Raw genomic sequence first — 18,766 nt, 5'->3', positions numbered from 1 at the left:
GTCGTACAACAATGCCCGGTTGATGGAGAAGCTGTGGTTTTCTTCTCTGCTCAACTCTCTCACACCTGGGTTTGTCCATGAATATTAAGATCCGGATTGAGGTGTGCATTTAGTGCGGTTTAGGAAGCGGGGCAAACCTCTCTCTGGATTTTCTGTGCCCCTGATAAGTTCTGGTTCAGAGGACATTGCATTTTCACAGGGCACAGTGGCAGAACAAGTAGAAAAGCTCTTGGACCCAGGAGAATTAATTGATGCAAAGTACAGTCAAAATACGGATCGTGTGAAATTGTGGGTGAGCTCCGTGGATGGGACCATATGAACAGCATTGTATTAAATTTCCTTTAGCATCACTTGGCGGCAGGGATACCTGGGACATTTGCAGCCGTAGGATGGCAAGTGCAGACCTTATTCATTCCACAGTTAAGTTCTCCCATGAGATGATGATGATGATGATTAAAGGTAAAGGTAAAGGTACCCCTGCCCGTACGGGCCAGTCTTGACAGACTCTGGGGTTGTGCGCCCATCTCACTTAAGAGGCCAGGGGCCAGCGCTGTCCGGAGACACTTCCGGGTCACGTGGCCAGCGTGACATCGCTGCTCTGGCCAGAGCCAGAGCCAGAGCCAGAGCCGCACACGGAAACGCCGTTTACCTTCCCGCTGGTAAGCGGTCCCTATTTATCTACTTGCACCCGGAGGTGCTTTCGAACTGCTAGGTTGGCAGGTGCTGGGACCGAGCAGCGGGAGCGCACCCCGCCGCAGTGATTCGAACCGCCGACCTTTCGATCGGCAAGCCCTAGGCGCTGAGGCTTTAACCCACAGCGCCACCTGCGTCCCTGTTGATGATGATGATGATTACTATTACTATTATTAAAATTTGTACACCACCCTATAGGTAAAATAGGTAAAGGACCCCATGATGGTTAAGTCCAGTCAAAGGCAACTATGGGGTTGCGGCGCTCATCTCGCTTTCAGGCCAAGGGAGCTGGCGTTTGTCCACAGACAGCTTTCCGGGTCATGTGGCCAGCAGGACTAAACTGCTTCTGGCACAACAGGACACCGTGACGAAAACCAGAGCACACGGAAATGCTGTTTACCTTCCCGCCGCAGCGGTACCTATTTATCTACTTGCACTAGTGTGCTTTCAATGGGAGCTCAGTCCATCGTGAGGATTTGAACCACTGACCTTCTGATCGGCAAGCCCGAGAGGCTCAGCGGTTTAGACCACAGCGCCACCCGCGTCCCTACCACCCTATAACCACAGATCTCTAGGCAGTTACAACATAAAACAACAGTATAGTAACACAAAATACATAATTAAAAGCAAAAACAACCCAATAACCTTCCGTCCCCAACCCATTTAAATGAATGAGAGCTTGGAACACAACTGTTATTAGGAAAAAAACAACCAACGCATGGGATTTGGTACTGGGTGCAAAATTCAGCCGCCCAAGAATCTCTGCATCCTTTTATCAAAGAGCCAGTGTGGTGAGAGTTTTGGGCCAGGGCCTGGGAGAGACCAGGGTTCAAATCCCCACTTGGCCATGACTTCCACTGGGGGGTGGCCTTGGGGGGGGGGGTTCGTCACTGCCGCTCTCAGCCTGACCTACCTCGCAAGGATGTTGTTGAGGGTAAAACGGAGGAGGAGATCTGTGGGCCCCACCTTGAGTTCCTTGGAAGGAAAAAGCTGGGATATAAATGCGATGCGTAAACGAAGGCAGCAAGTTTCTAGCCCTCAGGCTTGTAAAGATTTGTTCAGAGAGGTGCTGCCCGGTGAGATCCCAGAAATGCAGAAATTCATAAGCCTAATCTGCTGAAAGGGAACTTCTGATCTTCCTCCCCACACCCCACACCCCCACTGCAAGGGGGCAAAACCAGAACAGACTATGCAAACAGGAATGATTTATACAGGCTGCAGACCTCAGCGTTTTTGGGGGACCCAGCATTTTGTTTACCACTTTGCATCTTTTCTGTATTTTTAGCACCAAGTGCACGTGGCCTGGTTTATCGGGACAATTCATGGAGTGAAACGTGGCAGAAAAAGTTGGCCGGTGGAACAGAGTCGTCTTCGGGAGGGCAAGAGGTAGGCCCTTAGTTAGTGGCAGGCGGGCTTTGACAGCGCTGTTGCAGTGTTTCCCCCCCTTGCGGGATTAACACAGAGGCAGTGTGGTACAGTGGTTAGAGTGTCGGGCCAAGACCTGGGGACCAGGCTTCGAATCCCCACTTGTTCATGGAGATCCCTGGGTGGTGGCCTTGGGTTCCTGCCACTCAGCCAAACCTACCTCACAGGGTTGTTGTGTTATTAAACAAGGAGCGCACGGGGTGGGAAGGGAACCATGAGCTTCCTGGAGAAAGCGGTGCAATAAATACAGGAACACGTGAGAGTTTTGTGACGTCTTTGAGGCGTGTGACACGTTTGCTGTGGCATAAATTTGCTTAAGCCACAGAAGGCTCCTCCCAGGATCGTTGGCTAGAGCCTGGTGCTGATGACGCCAAGGTTGCAGGTTCGATCCCCGTGTGAGACAGCTGCATATTCCTACCTTGCAGGGGGTTGGACTAGATGATCCTTGGAATCCTTCGCAACTCTGCAATTCTGTGATTCTAAGTCTTTTAAGGAGTCCCAAGTCTCTTTTCCTTGTTTTTGCTGGAACCAGCTGACTCACAGATCGTACTTTCCGACATTGACTGTGGAACGGGCTGCCTTGGAAGGCAGTGGGCTGTCCTCCATTTCTCACCCTGAACTGAGCACGGTCACCTCCAGGCTTGACTACTGTAACTCGCTCTACGCGGGGCTGCCCTTGAAGCTGACCCAGAAACTCCAGCGGGTGCAGAATGTCACAGCAAGACTCCTTGCGGGGTCCTTGCCGTGGGAGCATATTCACCCAGTGCTTTACCGACTGCACTGGCTCCCGGTGGAGTACAGAGTCAGGTTTAAGGTGCTGGTTTTGACATTTAAAGCACTATGCGGCCTAGGACCCTCGTACCTACGGGACCGCCTCTCCTGGTATGTCCCGCAGGGGACATTAAGGTCCACAAATGACAAACACCTTGGAGGTCCCAGGTCGCAAAGTGGTTAGATTGGTGTCAACTAGGGCCAGGGCCTTTTCAGTACTGGCCCCGACTTGGTGGAATGCTCTGTCACAAGAGACCAGGGCCCTGCAGGACTTGACATCTTTCCGCAGGGCCTGCAAGGCAGAGCTGTTCCGCCTGGCCTTTGGTTTGGACTCAGTCTGACCCTTATGTTTCCCTCCCCTTATGGTCCTGATTTATCGGCTACTTTTAAAATGAGGCTGTATTTTAAATTGTATTTTAACTTGTATTTTAAATTGGGTCCCCCCCCCCTATTATGTTTTTACTGTGATTTTATTGGTATTATCCACCCTGAGCCCGGCTCTGGCTGGGGAGGGCGGGGTATAAATAAAATTTATTATTATTATTATTATTATTATTATTATTATTATTATTATTATTATTAGAGATTCTTCAACAGAACTGGGCTGGCCACCTCTTTAGCTGTGATTCCTTCATCGTTGCAGGGGGTTGGACTAGATGACCCTTGGGGTTCCCTTCCGACTGTGATTCTATACTCTTCTGAGGGCGCATCTGCCTTCCCCACCCAGATCGGTGGCCAAAAGCTTCATCCGCTGCCAGGAATCGAAGCAGCGCTCGCCTGTTTCGCCCAGGCAAGCAGCCAAACCCTCCCCAAACCTTGCCCCTCGGCTCAGCGGTTCTGGGAAGGAGAGACCATCTGCAGAGAGAGGTTGTGCCTGCAGCACCACACCTCTGTCTCGTCAGTAGAAATCTCGAAAGTGCTTGGGGAGCCATGCTGTCTGACTCAGGGAGATGAGAGCAGGAAACAACATCCTAAAGAGGCAGCCTAAAACTTCGGACTCTAAACAGAGGGGGGTGTCCAAAACCCAAGTATGTCACAGCAAGCTCACAAAGGTAGATGGGCCACAGGGACCATTTAGGGTGAATTTGTGAGGGTGTCAGAAGCTCCACAGCAGGGGCGCATCTTTTGCCTCCTGCAAAAAAAATGCACGGACATCTAAAATGTGAGAGCAAAGACTAAGTAAGGGAAATGGAAAGGGACCCCTGACCATTAGGTCCAGTCGTGGCCGACTCTGGGATTGCGGCGCTCATCTCTCTTTACTGGCCGAGGGAGCCGGCGTACAGCTTCCGGGTCATGTGGCCAGCATGACTAAGCCGCTTCTGGCGAACCAGAGCAGCGCACGGAAACACCGTTTACCTTCCCGCCGGAGTGCTACCTATTTATCTACTTCCACTTTGACGTGTTTTCGAACTGCTAGGTTGGCAGGAGAAGGGACCAAGCAACGGGAGCTCACCCCGTCGCGGGAATTCGAACCGCCGACCTTCTGATCGGCAAGTCCTAGGCTCTGTGGTTTAACCCACAGCGCCACCTGCGTCCCTTAAAGACTAAGTAGGGGTAATCAAATCCTTATTAAGTTAAGACAAGCCACTGGATCAAACTTATATTTCCAATCTAGTCCAGCATTCTGTTCTCACAGTCGCCAACCAGACGTCCGGGGGGAAAGATTATGGGAGATTATTGCGATATATGATCACAATGGCAAGACTGTGATATACGCGAAGATGGGAGGACTTCTTATTACCTATTATGGAAGAACAGTTATTAAAATGAATGGATTTGGCTAGGACCACACATCTGATGTGCTAAACTAGAGAAAAATCACTGTTATTGGAAACCCCTTATGGGCTTTCTGCGCAAAAAGGAAAACCAGTTTGTGACATCTGGGTCTGAAGACTGACAAAAACGGGTTGCAAAGCAGAAGAGCTGGCTGTTACTACGGAGTAAGAATTTTGCACAAGTTTTTGAAGTGGAGAGACGGAGAAATGGAAGTCATTTTTCTTCTTCTTTGTTTACTTTCGGGTTTTTTATGTCTAAACATGAGGCCAGGCATGCTCCGCTTTGGGGCTGCTGTTTTTGACATCAAGCACCACACCTGGAAAACGTCCCCCGCAAGGAGGCCCTCAAAAACAGAACTGGGCGGGTTCATGGGAGGCAGTTCTCAAGAAACTCGGCTTGCAAGGTGGTTTACGTCTTCAAAGAGCAACGCTGTTTGGGATTCAGCTGGGCAGACAGGTTCTCAACTGGTGAAACGGCAACCATTTTTGTGTGCGTCATCTGAAGCCCCACAGATATATTCTGAACCAGTGGAATCTTCTGGGCTATTTCCTTTTCCCTTTTCTGAAAGTACAGTGGTACCTCGGGTTACATACGCTTCAGGTTATATACGCTTCAGGTTACAGACTCTGCTAACCCAGAAATAGTGCTTCAGGTTAAGAACTTTGCTTCAGGATGAGAACAGAAATCGTGCAGCGGCAGCAGGAGGCCCCATTAGCTAAAGTGGTGCTTTAGGTTAAGTACAGTTTCAGGTTAAGAACAGACCTCCGGAACGAATTAAGTACTTAACCCGAGGTACCACTGTATTTCTGTTGAATTTTATCCCTATGACCTAAGCAACAAAATACACAAACATATAAAACAACTAGACCGATCCAAACCAAGGCTGGCGTGCGATGTTACATTCGCCGGAAGAAATGATAAAGCAGGTTATCCGGATATTTGCGATGAGATAACAGGCAGGTAAAAGGAGAGAGAGAGCCGTCGTAAAAAGCGAGAGAGCAGGAGGTTTGGCACAGCACTTGACCCCAAAGAGTACCCATAATAAAAGCCTCTATATTACGTCAAGAAAAAAACTCAGCCAATTAGATGTCACTTATGCCAAACTTGTGGAAGAGACAAATGTACTTCTTTAATGTATTCAGTAAATTCTGGGCTGTTTTCAAGGGCTCGCCCCGCCTTTTCCCTGCAAGTGCTTGGGACACGTACAGAGTGCAGAAGACCCGAGATGCTGCGTTTGCAGTGCTGGATGCTGGTTTCTAGGAAATTGGGGTGGGGGAACAGACTGGGACGTAGCCCCCGCCCCGAGGCATTTATCCCCGGCTTAGCTCAGCAGAAGCGTTAGTTCTCCAATTAATTAATAAGAAGGGCTCCTGAAAAATTAATGTTGACCTTTCTGAGGTCTTAATCCCTCTGCCTGCAGCTGAAGGTCATGGAGACCCCCTTCCTCCCTAAAACAATTCCCTGACACTCTCCTGCCAAGCTCTAAAGGGCAGGGAACAAAGGAGACACAGGCTGGTGCTGAAACGGCAGGGCTCCCTCCAGTCCCAAGCAGGATACGGCCACATGCCACCTTCCTCAAATTAAGAACCCAGCTTCAGTGCAGAATATATGAGGAGGGTGGGGGGGAAACCCTTCCAAACTGCCTCCCTCTCAGCCAAGCCTGCTGTCTCAGATATGCCGGTTCACTTCAGCGCGGTCCAATTAACTAACCTGCTTCGAGGACACCGTGGCAGAAGATTGGGCCTGGAAAATCCGGAAAAGAAATGTGGGACGTGGAAAGGTATCAGAAAAACAACTGAAGCAAATGTGCAAATCTTGGGCGCTCTCGATAGGGGAGGCTGTGCCTTTCCTTGCTGCGGTTTACCAGAGTTTTAGCACCATTCATGGGCTGTGTCTAAATGGAAAGCATAAACAGTTCTGAAACTCATTCATTCGTCTTGGTCTTCCCCTTGGCACCCTGCAAGACAGGCTGCCGGGAGAGAATTAATTCATGGGAGAAATAAGTTCTTGGCTTGGGGAGAGAAAGGAAGAGAAGTTCTAAGCCAGCCTAGACCAACAGGAATTAAGATTGCCGGAAGAAATATCAACAACCTCAGATATGCAGATGACACAACCTTGATGGCAGAAAGTGAGGAGGAGGAATTAAAGAACCTTTTAATGAGGGGGAAAGAGGAGAGCGCAAAATATGGTCTGAAGCTCAGCATCAAAAAAACCAAGATCGTGGCCACTGGGCCCATCACCTCCTGGCAAATAGAAGGGGAAGAAATGGAGGCAGTGAGAGATTTTACTTTCTTGGGCTCTCACTGCAGATGGTGACAGCAGTCACGAAATTAAAAGATGCCTGCTTCTTGGGAGGAAAGCAATGACAAACCTAGACAGCATCTTAAAAAGCAGAGACATCACAATGCCGACAAAGGTCCGTATAGTTAAAGCCATGGCTTTCCCAGTAGTGATGTATGGAAGTGAGAGCTGGACCACAAAGAAGGCTGATCGCCAAAGAATGGATGCTTTTGAATTCTGGTGCTGGAGGAGACTCTTGAGAGTCCCGTGGACTGCAAGAAGATCCAACCTCTCCATTCTTAAGGAAATCAGCCCTGAGTGCTCCCTGGAAGGACAGATCCTGAAGCTGAGGCTCCAAGACTTTGGCCACCTCATGAAAAGAGAAGACTCCCTGGAAAAGACCCTGATGTTGGGAAAGATGGAGGGCACAAGGAGAAGGGGACGATGGAGGACGAGATGGTGGGTCAGTGTTCTCAAAGCTACCAGCATGAGTTTGACCAAACTGCGGGAGGCAGTGGAAGACAGGAGTGCCTGGTGTGCTCTGGTCCAGGGGGTCAGGAAGAGTTGGACACGACTAAACGACTAAACAACAACAAAGGCCAACCGGGCGCCCTCTGGCTGTTTTGGACTACAACTCCCATCAGGTTGGCAAGAGGGTGATGCAGCAAGCTGGCTCTCTGCCACCTGTGGATGTGATGAAGAGAAGATTATGGCTGCATCGCGGCCACACCAGCAACGATCGGAAAATTAGGGGGCTGATTGTGAACATTTGACTCCTAGAATTATGGCAGAAGGGCAATATCAGGAGCAACAGAAATGCCCATGGTGGAGGGTTTTCTGCAGCCCACCAGAACTCTTCTTCAGGATGGGTGTTAAGGAAAAATAAACGCGGAGAGAGGAGAGAGGAGGAGGTGTTGCTCATGTGCATTGCAAAAAAAATCTCTTTTGCCTGCACTTTTTATGATGGAAGGGCGATTTAATGAGGCCACACAGTGCTGGGCGTAACATAGATCTCAGGTTGCAACAAAAGGCTATTGACGCAGCAACCTCTTTGGAAAAACACAAAAGGAAGCGATCACGCGGACGTCTGCATCCTAAGTTCACCCTAAGAGTGGAACCTATGGGGCGTGTTGAATTGTTCAATTTTCATACTCCCAAAACGAAGGGTGGTAAAAAGTTGTAACGTGATTTGGGAATTCAAAATATATTTTGGCTGAATTGATATAATTTAGTTTTGCTTGGTAGGTAAAATGTGTGTAGAATTGCATATAAGTCATGATTGCCAAACAGCTGCAGTTATATCATCATCATCATCATTATTTAGCATAACTGGCATTTTTCCAAAGCTAAAATTAAAATTCTTTGGTTTCCCGAATGCAGTCCATATGCTTCTTCAACAGACGCAGACTTGCCAAGCTAAATGTTGTCCAGTCACAAAAATAACAGCAGATTTGGTTTCCTCGCACCCAAAAGCCTATCTTTGAGACCCTTCAACTGAAGAGATATGCAGAAATTAAAGTCTGGCATGCCCTGTGGCAGGAGTCCAGGAGGACAGAACACTGTTTTTGTGGCTTTGCCATTATTTAAGGCCAGTCGGGCTGATGGGAATTGTAGTCCAAAACAGCTGGAGGAGGGTTCAGGTTGGCGGCGGCTGTTCGGAGCACCGGTTGCCCTTGTTTTTCTGAAACATGCGGAGGTGTGAGATGGGGAGCACGCATCACAACTCCGAATAACGAGACGTGATTGCAACAAGAAATGTAGGAGTAAAACACACAGGGTGAAGCGGTTCGCCAGACTTGGGGCAGGCAGCATAGGCAGTGAAGGATCAAGGTCTGTGAGTTTCAGAACATCCTAAGAGCTATGCTGGATCAGGCCCCGATCAGTCTTTAACATCAGCAGTAACATCTAGACCATGGGAGAGCTTCAGCCCTGTTCTTGAGTTTGTTCAAAGCCTAAAACAGCTTTATCTTGTATTCCTTTCTTTGAATTTGTGCCATTTGGGTTTTTAAAACTTTTTGTAAAAGCAGCACTAGAATTTTGAGTCTTCAACCCCTTCTTTTTGTGCTTTCCCTTCTTCAAATCTGGCTTTCTTTAAAACTTGCTATTTAGGTTTTCAAACCTTTTTTGTAAATTCAGTATTAGAAACTGTACTTTTGAGTCTTCAATCCTTTATTACTGCGCTTTGCTTTACATAGGTCGAGCTAGGATTATAATACATCAGAATTTTGGGGTTCTACCCTTGTTTGAATTTTGGTCATTTAAAGTTTATGATTTTTCTATTTCCTTCTGAGGAAACTAAATAGTTCAGTGAAATGAGGTTTGTAGCCGGCATCCCATTAAGGCTTTTGTTCTATTTTAGGTTTTTCCTACTACCAGCAGGGCATAAGGGCAGCAGGCCTCTCTTTTAGCGTTTGACGGTGCAGAGTTAACCTGCGGAACTCCCTCCCACAAGCGGCTGCCACCAACTTGCTTGGCTTTCAAAGAGGGCTGCGCAAATCTACGGAGGAGGACAGGGCTATTGGTGGCTCGTCAATATCCTCCTTAAAGTGTGGTGCATAAAATATTTAAAAATCCAGGGTTGGAGCTTTCTTCCAGCTTTGAAGCAACGTCCAAAGCTGTATCTGGCAAACTCTCATTGACAAATTTAACTTTCTGTTATGCGAAGGTGTTGGAAACGGGGGTCCTTTTCTCCTCTGTTAGCCTTAGAACAGCCTTTATAAATGTAACGACCTCCCAAATTTTAAAGTTTTGTTTAGTAACGGGGGCTGAAAAGCAAGTCTTGGACGAACGACTGGACCAGGGGTCAGCAAACTTTTTCAGCAGGGAGCCGTTCCACTGTCCCTTAGACCTTGTGGGAGGCTGGACTATATTTAGAAGATGATGATGATGATGATGATGATGATGAAGAAGTAGAGTTTGGATTTGATATCCCACTTTATCACTACTCTAAGGAGTGAGAGCTGGACCATAACGAAGGCTGATCGCCAAAGAATTGATGCTTTTGAATTCTGGTGCTGGAGGAGACTCTTGAGAGTCCCAGGGACTGCAAGAAGATCAAACCTCTCCATTCTGAAGGAAATCAGCCCTGAGTGCTCACTGGAAGGACAGATCGTGAAGCTGAGGCTCCAGTACTTTGGCCACCTCATGAGAAGAGAAGACTCCCTGGAAAAGACCCTGATGTTGGGAAAGATGGAGGGCACAAGGAGAAGGGGACGACAGAGGACGAGATGGTGGGTCAGTGTTCTCAAAGCTACCAGCATGAGTTTGACCAAACTGCGGGAGGCAGTGGAAGACAGGAGGGCCTGGTGTGCTCTGGTCCAGGGGGTCAGGAAGAGTTGGACACGACTAAACGACTAAACAACAACAAAGGAGTCTCAAAGCGGCTAACATTCTCCTTTCCCTTCCTCCCCCACAACAAACACTCTGTGAGGTGAGTGAGGCTGAGAGACTTCAGAGAAGTGTGACTGGCCCAAGGTCACCCAGCAACTGCATGTGGAGGAGCGGGGAAGCGAACCTGGTTCACCAGATTACGAGTCTACCGCTCTTAACCACTACCGGCTAAGAACAAATTCCTATGCCCCATAAATAACCCAGAGATGCATTTTAAATAAAAGCACACATTCTACTCATGTAAAAACACGCTGATTCCTGGACTGTCTGCAGGCCGGATTTAGAAGGCGATTGGGCTGGATCCGGCCCCCAGGCCTTAGTTTGCCTACCCATGGACTGGTCTTTCAGCTGACTCACTAGAGGGGAGCATTTCAAGGAAGGAGATGGTGGCTGAGCTCTTGCGTCAGCCTTTGAACTTCACCCCCCCCCTTCCCAACTACACTCACCACATGGAAGCCTTCGGGGTCTGCATTTGCATTTCCTCCTGATAGCTCGCTTACCAAATACTTCACTGCCTCATCCGGGCAGAGCCTGCCCTACAAAATCCAAACACACAGACATACCCGACAGCATTCATCTTGCTGCTCGCTACCCAGCAGAATTTATCCCGCACAAGCTTGCAGCCCCACTCATTTCCAGAGACGCCCGTGCAGGAGAATTTTGCCCCACGGTACAGCAAGGGCGTCCTCTCCCTCTGATAATAATAATAATAATAATAATAATAATAATAATAATAATTTATTATTTGTACCCCACCCATCTGGCTGGGTTTCGCCAACCACTCTGGGCGGCTTCCACAAAGACCAAAAATACACTAAGATGTCACACATTAAAAACTTCCCTGAACAGGGCTGCCTTAAGATGTCTTCTGAATGTCAGGTAGTTGTTTATCTCTTTGACATCTGATGGGAGGGCGTTCCACAGGGCGGGTGCCACCACCGAGAAGGCCTTCTGCCTGGTTCCCTGTAACTTGGCTTCTCGCAGTGAGGGAACCGACAGAAGGCCCTTGGCGCTGGACCTCAGTGTCCGGGATGGATGATGGGGGTGGAGATGCTCCTTCAAGTATACTGGGCCTTTGAGGCCATTTAGGGCTTTAAAGGTCAGGACCGACACTTTGAATTGTGCTCGGAAACGTACTGGGAGCCAATGTAGGTCTTTCAGGACTGGTGTTATGTGGTCTTGGCGGCCGCTCCCAGTCACCAGTCTAGCTGCCGCATTCTGGATTAATTGCAGTTTCCGGGTCACCTCCAAAGGTAGCCCCACGTAGAGCGCATTGCAGTAGTCCAAGCAGGAGATAACTAGAGCATGCACCACTCTGGCGAAACAGTCCGCGTACCAGGTGGAGCTGGCAGACAGCTGCCCTGGATACAGAAATGACCTGCGCCTCCATGGACAGCTGTGAGTCCAAAATGACTCTCAGGCTGCGCACCTGATCCTTCAGAGGCACAGTTACCCTATTCAGGACCAGGGAGTCCTCCACACCAGCCCGCCTCCTGTCCCCCCAAAACAGTCCTCCTGTCTTGTCAGGATTCAACTTCAATCCATTAGCCGCCATCCATCCTCCAACCGCCTCCAGGCACTCACACAGGACCTTCACCGCCTTCACTGGTTCTGATTTCAAAGAGAGGTAGAGCTGCGTATCATCCGCATATTGATAGACACCCAGTCCAAACCTCCTGATGATCTCTCCCAGTGGCTGCATGTAAATGTTGAAAAGCATGGGGGAGAGGACAGAATCCTGAGGCACCCCACAAGTGAGAGCCCAGGGGTCTGAACACTCATCCCCCACCACCACTTTCTGAACACGGCCCAGGAGGAAGGAGTGGAACCCCTGTATGACAGTGCCCCCAGCTCCCAGCCCCTCAAGACGGTCCAGAAGGATGTTATGGTTGATGGTATCAAACGCCGCTGAGAGATCCAGCAGAACTAGGAAACAGCTCTCACCTTTGTCCCTAGCCCGCCGGAGATCATCAACCAGCGTGACCAAGGCAGTTTCAGTCCCATGATGCCTTTGACAGCATCCAAAATCTGCCTGAGCCAGCTTGAGAGCCGCTGCTGCCAGTCAGTGTAGACAGTACTAAACTAGATGGGACAATGACTCAGGACCGCAATACCTCAAGGACCGCCTCTTCCCATAAGAACCTACCCAGACCCTGGGATCATCTTCTAAGGCCCTCCTTCGTGTGCCTGCTCTGCGAGAGGTCCAGAGGGTGGCACACAAGAACGGGGCCTTCTCTGCCGTGGCTCCCTGTCTGTGGAATGCTCTCCCCAGGGAAGTTCGCTTGGCGCCTTCACTAGACACCTTTAGGCGCCAGGCAAAAATGTTCCTTTTCAACCAGGCCTTCACCTGTCTTGAGCTACATCCTATACCCCAGGGGTCAGCAACCTTTTTCAGCCTTGGGCCGGTCTACCGTCCCTCAGACCATGTGGTGGGCCGGACTATATTTTGAAAAATATATATAAATGAATTCCTATGCCCCACAAATAACCCAGAGATGCATTTTAAATAAAAGGACACATTCGACTCATGTAAAACCACGCTGATTCCCGGACCGTCCGCGGGCCAGATTTAGAAGGCGATTGGGCCGGATCTGGCCCCCAGACCTTAGTTTGCCTACCCCTGCTATACCCTTTTTAAAAATGCTAGCTCTTTGGGGTTTTTTTTTATTGGGTTGTTGGTTTTGTTTTGTTTTGATTTTATATCTTTGATATATATATTTGATATTTCATGTGAACCGCCCTGAGACCTTTGGGTATAGGGCGGTACAGAAAATAAATAAATAAATAATAGTAACAACAACAACAACAACAGGGATGCGGGTGGCGCTGTGGGTTGAACCACAGAGCCTCGGACTTGCTGATCAGAAGGTCGGCGGTTCGAATCCCCGCGACGGGGTGAGCTCCCGTTGCTCGGTCCCTGCTCCTGCCAACCTAGCAGTTCGAAAGCACGTCAAAGTGCAAGTAGATAAATAGATACTGCTCTGGTGGGAAGGTAAATGGCCTTTCCGTGCGCTGCTCTGGTTCGCAGAAGCTTAGTCATGCTGGCCACATGACACAGAAGCTGTACGCCGGCTCCCTCAGCCAGTAAAGCTAGATGAGTGTCGCAACCCCAGAGTCGGCCACGACTGGACCTAATGGTCAGGGGTCCCTTTACTTTTAACAACAACAATAATGGCCTGATTCTGTATGAGGCAGCTTCCTTATCTTCCTAAAACATCCCTCGGGAGACACCGAAGTTCAGGCAATGGTCTGTACAAAGCAGGCCTTGACTCTGTAACCTATTTCTGATGAGGTGAATGGCATGCGCGGGGGGCTCAGGGGGGGCAGCCAGCCAGGCTCCGCAAACCCAGAACGGAGGAGCAGGGTACAAGAGAGAGGTCCTGGGTGCATTTCTCGGGGAAGAGTGGAGGGAGACTCCGCAGGCCCCTGGAGCCGTCTGGGCTGCTTCTCTATGGGTGCCTCAGTATCTATGGAAATAAAGCACTTTGCATGGCCGTCGGATTTATAAACCTGCACTTTGCATCTTTAACAACCTCCCCAAAGCCCAGGTGAGAGGTCCTCCTTGAGGCCACTGTGAGAGCAGGCCGCTGGGCTCTCTGAGCCCCCTTGGGACGGATCCAGGAACAGGGGCTCCTCCTAGGTCCTTGCGAGCCCAACTCCTCCTCGACCCCCAAACCAATGCTCCTTATGCCCGCGATGTGGGAGAGTCAGGAGAGCGAAATAAAGCAGAAAACGAGCGCATATCACGCCAGCCAGCCTGCACAGACGGTGTTAATAATTGGCCTGGTGGTGCCAGGAGGGGCATGCGCTCATTTCATGCGCTTATGCGCAGGAGCCCAAGTGAAAGGAAGAAGAACATCATTACTGAGTAACCAGGCAGGACGAGTCAACGTGGTCCAAAAACGCCCAGGGAAAAGTTGGGACATCCATTCTTGTGCTGCCTTCTTCCCAGCCCTGATTAAGTGCTACAAACCTGGGTGGGTTTTGGGGTTGGTTTGTTTTTCTTTAAAACAAACTCTTCTGGAGTTTCTCAGAGCGTTCAGTTTTACACCAGAATCCACAAGTTATGTGCTGGGTTTGATTTTGTTCACTTACCCGCCGCCTCTGCACAGTGATCTGAGCCCAAAGTGCTTTGCAACGAAAACCCAATTACCATCATCCACTTACTGCTGCTGCTTTGAAAATAACGTAATGATTCCACCCAAACACTCTTTATTCCGGGTTTTGGCACCTGAGGTGCATACTCTTAGGGCCCACCTTATTTCTGTGATTGTAAGTTGCTTTAAACTGCTTTTTAACATGGTGTTCTAATTGCGGTAACCCGCCTGAGACCTTAGGTTAACCATATTTCACAGCCTAGGACCCTTGTACCCACGGGACCGCCTCTCCCAGTATGCCCCACGGAGGACCTTTAGGTCCATAAATAGCAACACCCTCAAGGTCCCAGGCCCTAAGGAAGTCAGATTAGCTTCAACCAGGGGGAGGGCCTTCTCAGTGATGGCTCCAGCCTGGTGGAATGCTCTGCCTCATGAGACCAGGGCCCTGCAGGATCCGATTTCTTTCCACAGGGCCTATAAGACAGAGTTGTTCCGCCTGGCCTTTGGATTGGAATCAACTCAATCCTCTCCCCCTCTTTCCTTTCTCCTTCTGTGATGGAACTCCTATTTGGGGACTTCCCTGGCTTTTTCTGGCCCACGTAGGACCGGTCTGGATAGTTGGTGAAGACTTGACGTTTTCGTCCCCAAAAAAGTTTTTGAGTTTCTGCTGAAATGAGGCTGCATTTTAATGTTGTATTTTAATCTTGTTTTTTAAGTTGTATTTCAATCAATTGTTTTATATCTGGTGTTAGCTGCCCTGAGCCCTGTCTTGGCTGGGGAGGGCGGGGTATAAATAAAACTTTTTCTTCTTCCTCTCCTCCTCCTCCTCCTCCTATTTCGTTTGAAGACATGTTGAGGATAAATGTAAACGTATGATGCACAAAGGACAATCATAGAGTCACAGATTTGGAAGGGACACCTGGGGGTCATCTAGTCCAACCCCCTACAATGCAGGAACCACGGCTATTGAATCCCTGACAGGTGGCCACCCAACCTCTGTTGGAAAGCCTCCAAGGAAGGAGAGTCCACCACCTCCCGAGAGAGTCCGTTCCACAGCTGAACAACTCTTACCGTCAGAAAGTTCTTCCTGATGTTTAGTCGGAATCTCCTTTCTTGTAACTTGAAGTCATGTGTTTGAATCCTGCCCTCTGGAGCGGGAGGAAACAGGCTTGCTCCATCTCCCACGGCACAGCCCTTAAGATATTGGAAGGTGGCTCTCAGGTCTCTTCTTTTCCAGGCTAAACATACTCAGCTCCTTCAACCGTTCCTAATAAGGCTTGGATTCCAGAACGTTGGTCGTCTTGATCGCCCTCCTCTGCACACATTGCTTAGAGTGTGAAGATATGTTGACATCAGCGGCAAGGTAGCTGTAGCCTGGTGACTGTTGTGCAGATGCTTCCACGTGCAACCACCCATGTGTGGCGAGATCTCGTCTGCGATAACACTTGAGCACTCACACATATTCCTACCATGGCACAAAATAAAAATCAGTCCATCCACACCTCTGCCCCACGCTCAGCCGTTCGCCCAGATACCTGCGGACCATCTTTCAGGAGAAAAATCTTAACTTGGACCTGGGTTTGGGGGGGTCATTCTGTTTCTGAGCTTTGTGTTGCTTTTTTTAACTGTAACGGACGAGTCCAAGAATTAAATTCGACCATGGTTCTTAATTATTAAGTGCTTTTACCAATGTAAACTCTCAACCAGGAGGGTTTGAGCCAAATATTCTGGTGGCTCATGTCTCCAAAAGATTCCATCAACGGTGTCTCTGAAAAATTTTACACATCACTTGGGAAGACAGGTGAACTGATACCAGTGTACTGGAAGAAGCAAAGATCACCAGTGTCGAAGCAATGATTCTTTTTTAAAAAATAAATAATATTTATTACTTTTAAACCTTACAAACAAGAAGAAAAAGAAAAGGAGAAAGAAGAAGAAAAAAACAAAAGAAAGAAAAAACAATACAATACAATATATAAACAATACACCACACAACATTAACGCATTAAACTAAACAAAACAGAACAAAAACAATTTAAAAACATACATCATACCATTTCAATGCCTTATCTTTCATTCCCTTGTTTCATCAACTTCCTCTCACCTCCCTTTTTGTATTCCACTTCTATTAATTGTTTCAGCAAATCCTTTCCATCTTTCACTATTTTCTGTCATATAAATATCTTAACTTATTTTAACCTTATTTCCATTAATACTATAATACTTATTTATGCTTAACTCCTTATAACACTTCTACTAAGACCATATAATTTCATTCCAACATTTTTCTAACACTCATTAATTTTACCCTATTTCTATAAATAAAATTTAAACTTTTTCCAATTTCTTCCACCGTCTCTTCTCCCTGGTCTCGGATTCTGCCAGTCATTTCCATCAATTCCATATAGTCCATCAACCTGGTGATCTTCTGTCCGAGGCTCTTAACTCTTTTCCAGGTCCCTTCTGCAAATCTTCGTATTTATACATACACTTTACTTTGTCTTCTGCTGATCTTGTTCTTAATTTCCTTTCTTTGATGCTGAAGAGTAGGTCTCGGGGGAGCTCCAACCTAACAATGTTTTTATTCCTTCTCGACATGTCATCCCCATCTCCGTGGTTAAAACTAAAATCCAAAAGATATTTCAGGACGTGTTTCAAAGTCCCTCCAAATCTGCAGGTCCCCACAACTCCAATTTCCTCCTGACCCAGGTCCAGATCCCAAAGGTCAGTAAATCCCTGCATGAGGTGATCTATCCAACTTTCCTTCTCCAGTCCAAGCAGTGTTCCAATCTGACTTTCTCTGAATTCAATCATAGAGGACAACAACTTGTAATCATCAATTGCCTCTGTAAGGCTGGAGCTCTCTCCCTCTCCACTTGTATTACTTTAGGTTCAACAACCACAACTTTCTCCCTCGCTTTCTCCACCATTTGGCATGTCAAAGTAGATTCCTGTATCAGTTCCTGAATAGTTTCTGTGTAGATGTTCACTTTTTGTCCCAAATTAGTCACTTTTTGTCCCAAAATATCAATTTTAATATTCATCACATCCGTCTTCTTGTGGAGCTGTTCCAATGACTCACTTATCTTGCATAGTGCAATCACTAAGGCTTCTTCTGTCGACAGTCTCAAGCAATCCAAGGTCAATCTCACGGTTTTCTCTTGCAGCTGGAGATTCCACCAGCCCAACTCTTGTAACAATTTCAAAGGCTCCCTCTAGAGGGAAACAATTTCTGTTTGTATCAATCCTTTTAAGCACAGTTCAAGCAGTAAAATTAGTTTCAATTTTCGGCTACTTTTACTCCTTTTTAAACGCAGAAGGAGACAATGAAAGCAATGTATTTCTCTTATTTAACTAACTGTCACAGTCAATGAACTTTCCCAAAAATGTCAGACTTACTAGCAGTCCATTTCCAGGTTCAGAGCGGTGGTGATCCAACTTTCTTCACTCTCTCCTGCAGGCTTACGGGATTCAAATTCCCCCCCCCCCTCTTCTCCTGCCTCCAAGGGGGGTTTAATGATTTTAGCCGATGGAAGTTTAATCCTTTACATAGGACTTTCCAAGACTTTAGCTTGCAAATTCTTTGCTTCAATCTATTTACAAAAGGGGAAGGCGGACTTCCTGTTTGAAACCTCCCCGTTTCGGTGCCAAATTAAGACGTTTAAAAATCCAATTTTCCGTTCTACTCACGGGTAGTTGTTTAGAATCAAATTGTCCACAGGAAAAAGTCAGCGCTCTCCGGCAACAGCAATGCGGCTTCACTCCGTGAAAGAAGCAGTCAATTTGAAGCACCGCGCCGCTCACCCCACATCGCTCCGGATCCCCGAAACCGGGTCTCCCCGCAAGTAGGGGAGGCGCAAAAGGTGCCAGCCAAATCCCACGTTCACAGGCTTCTCCCACCTGCGATTTTTAGTGGGTCTCCGCCTTCGCCGTGGCGGCCAGACCCTGAATTCCACGGAGCAAGTTCCTCCCGATCAGAGGAATTCCGCCATTGCCGGAGGCGCTAACCCGGAAGTCCTCCGAAGCAATGATTCTTCAACATCAACTTCGTTGAACTGGCCATGTTGTGCGGGTGCCTGATGATCGTCTTCCAAAGCAACTACTCTATTCCGAACTTAAAAATGGAAAGCGTAATGCTGGTGGTCAACAAAAGAGGTTTAAAGACTCTCTCAAGGCAAATCTTAAAAAATGTAGTATAAACACCAACAATTGGGAAACACTGGCCTGCGAGCGCTCCAGTTGGAGAACAGCCTTTACCAAAGGTGTCATGGGCTTTGAAGACACTCAAATTCAGGACGCAAGGGAGGAACGTGCTAAGAGGAAGACACGCTTGG

The 18,766-nt window shown here is 48.1% G+C and overlaps 1 protein-coding gene and 1 long non-coding RNA gene across 5 annotated transcripts in view; one reads left to right on the top strand and one right to left on the bottom strand.

Annotated features, from left to right (window-relative positions):
* Positions 1-18,766, top strand: part of LOC307221413 — an 86,823-nt gene that overhangs the window by 16,222 nt on the left and 51,835 nt on the right. For all 3 annotated transcript variants that reach the window (XR_013841382.1, XR_013841383.1, XR_013841384.1), the window contains one exon: positions 1,979-2,079. This is a non-coding gene — a long non-coding RNA (uncharacterized lncRNA). The remainder of the gene's footprint in view (positions 1-1,978; positions 2,080-18,766) is intronic.
* The window catches only part of GPR4 (G protein-coupled receptor 4), a 48,583-nt gene that overhangs the window by 6,858 nt on the left and 22,959 nt on the right, over positions 1-18,766 (bottom strand). The window contains exon 3 of one of the 2 annotated variants that reach the window (XM_079985667.1): positions 6,376-6,559. The exons of the other annotated variant lie outside the window; for it this stretch is intronic. The gene's annotated coding sequence lies outside the window, so the exon portion shown is untranslated. The remainder of the gene's footprint in view (positions 1-6,375; positions 6,560-18,766) is intronic. 2 annotated transcript variants of the gene reach the window in all.

Source organism: Podarcis cretensis, assembly GCF_951804945.1.
Source record: "Podarcis cretensis genome assembly, chromosome: 8".
In the NCBI taxonomy this organism is placed as follows: Eukaryota; Metazoa; Chordata; class Lepidosauria; order Squamata; family Lacertidae; genus Podarcis; species Podarcis cretensis.
The sequence above is the reverse complement of the archived record's forward strand: the minus strand, read 5'-3'. Positions and strand labels throughout refer to the sequence as shown.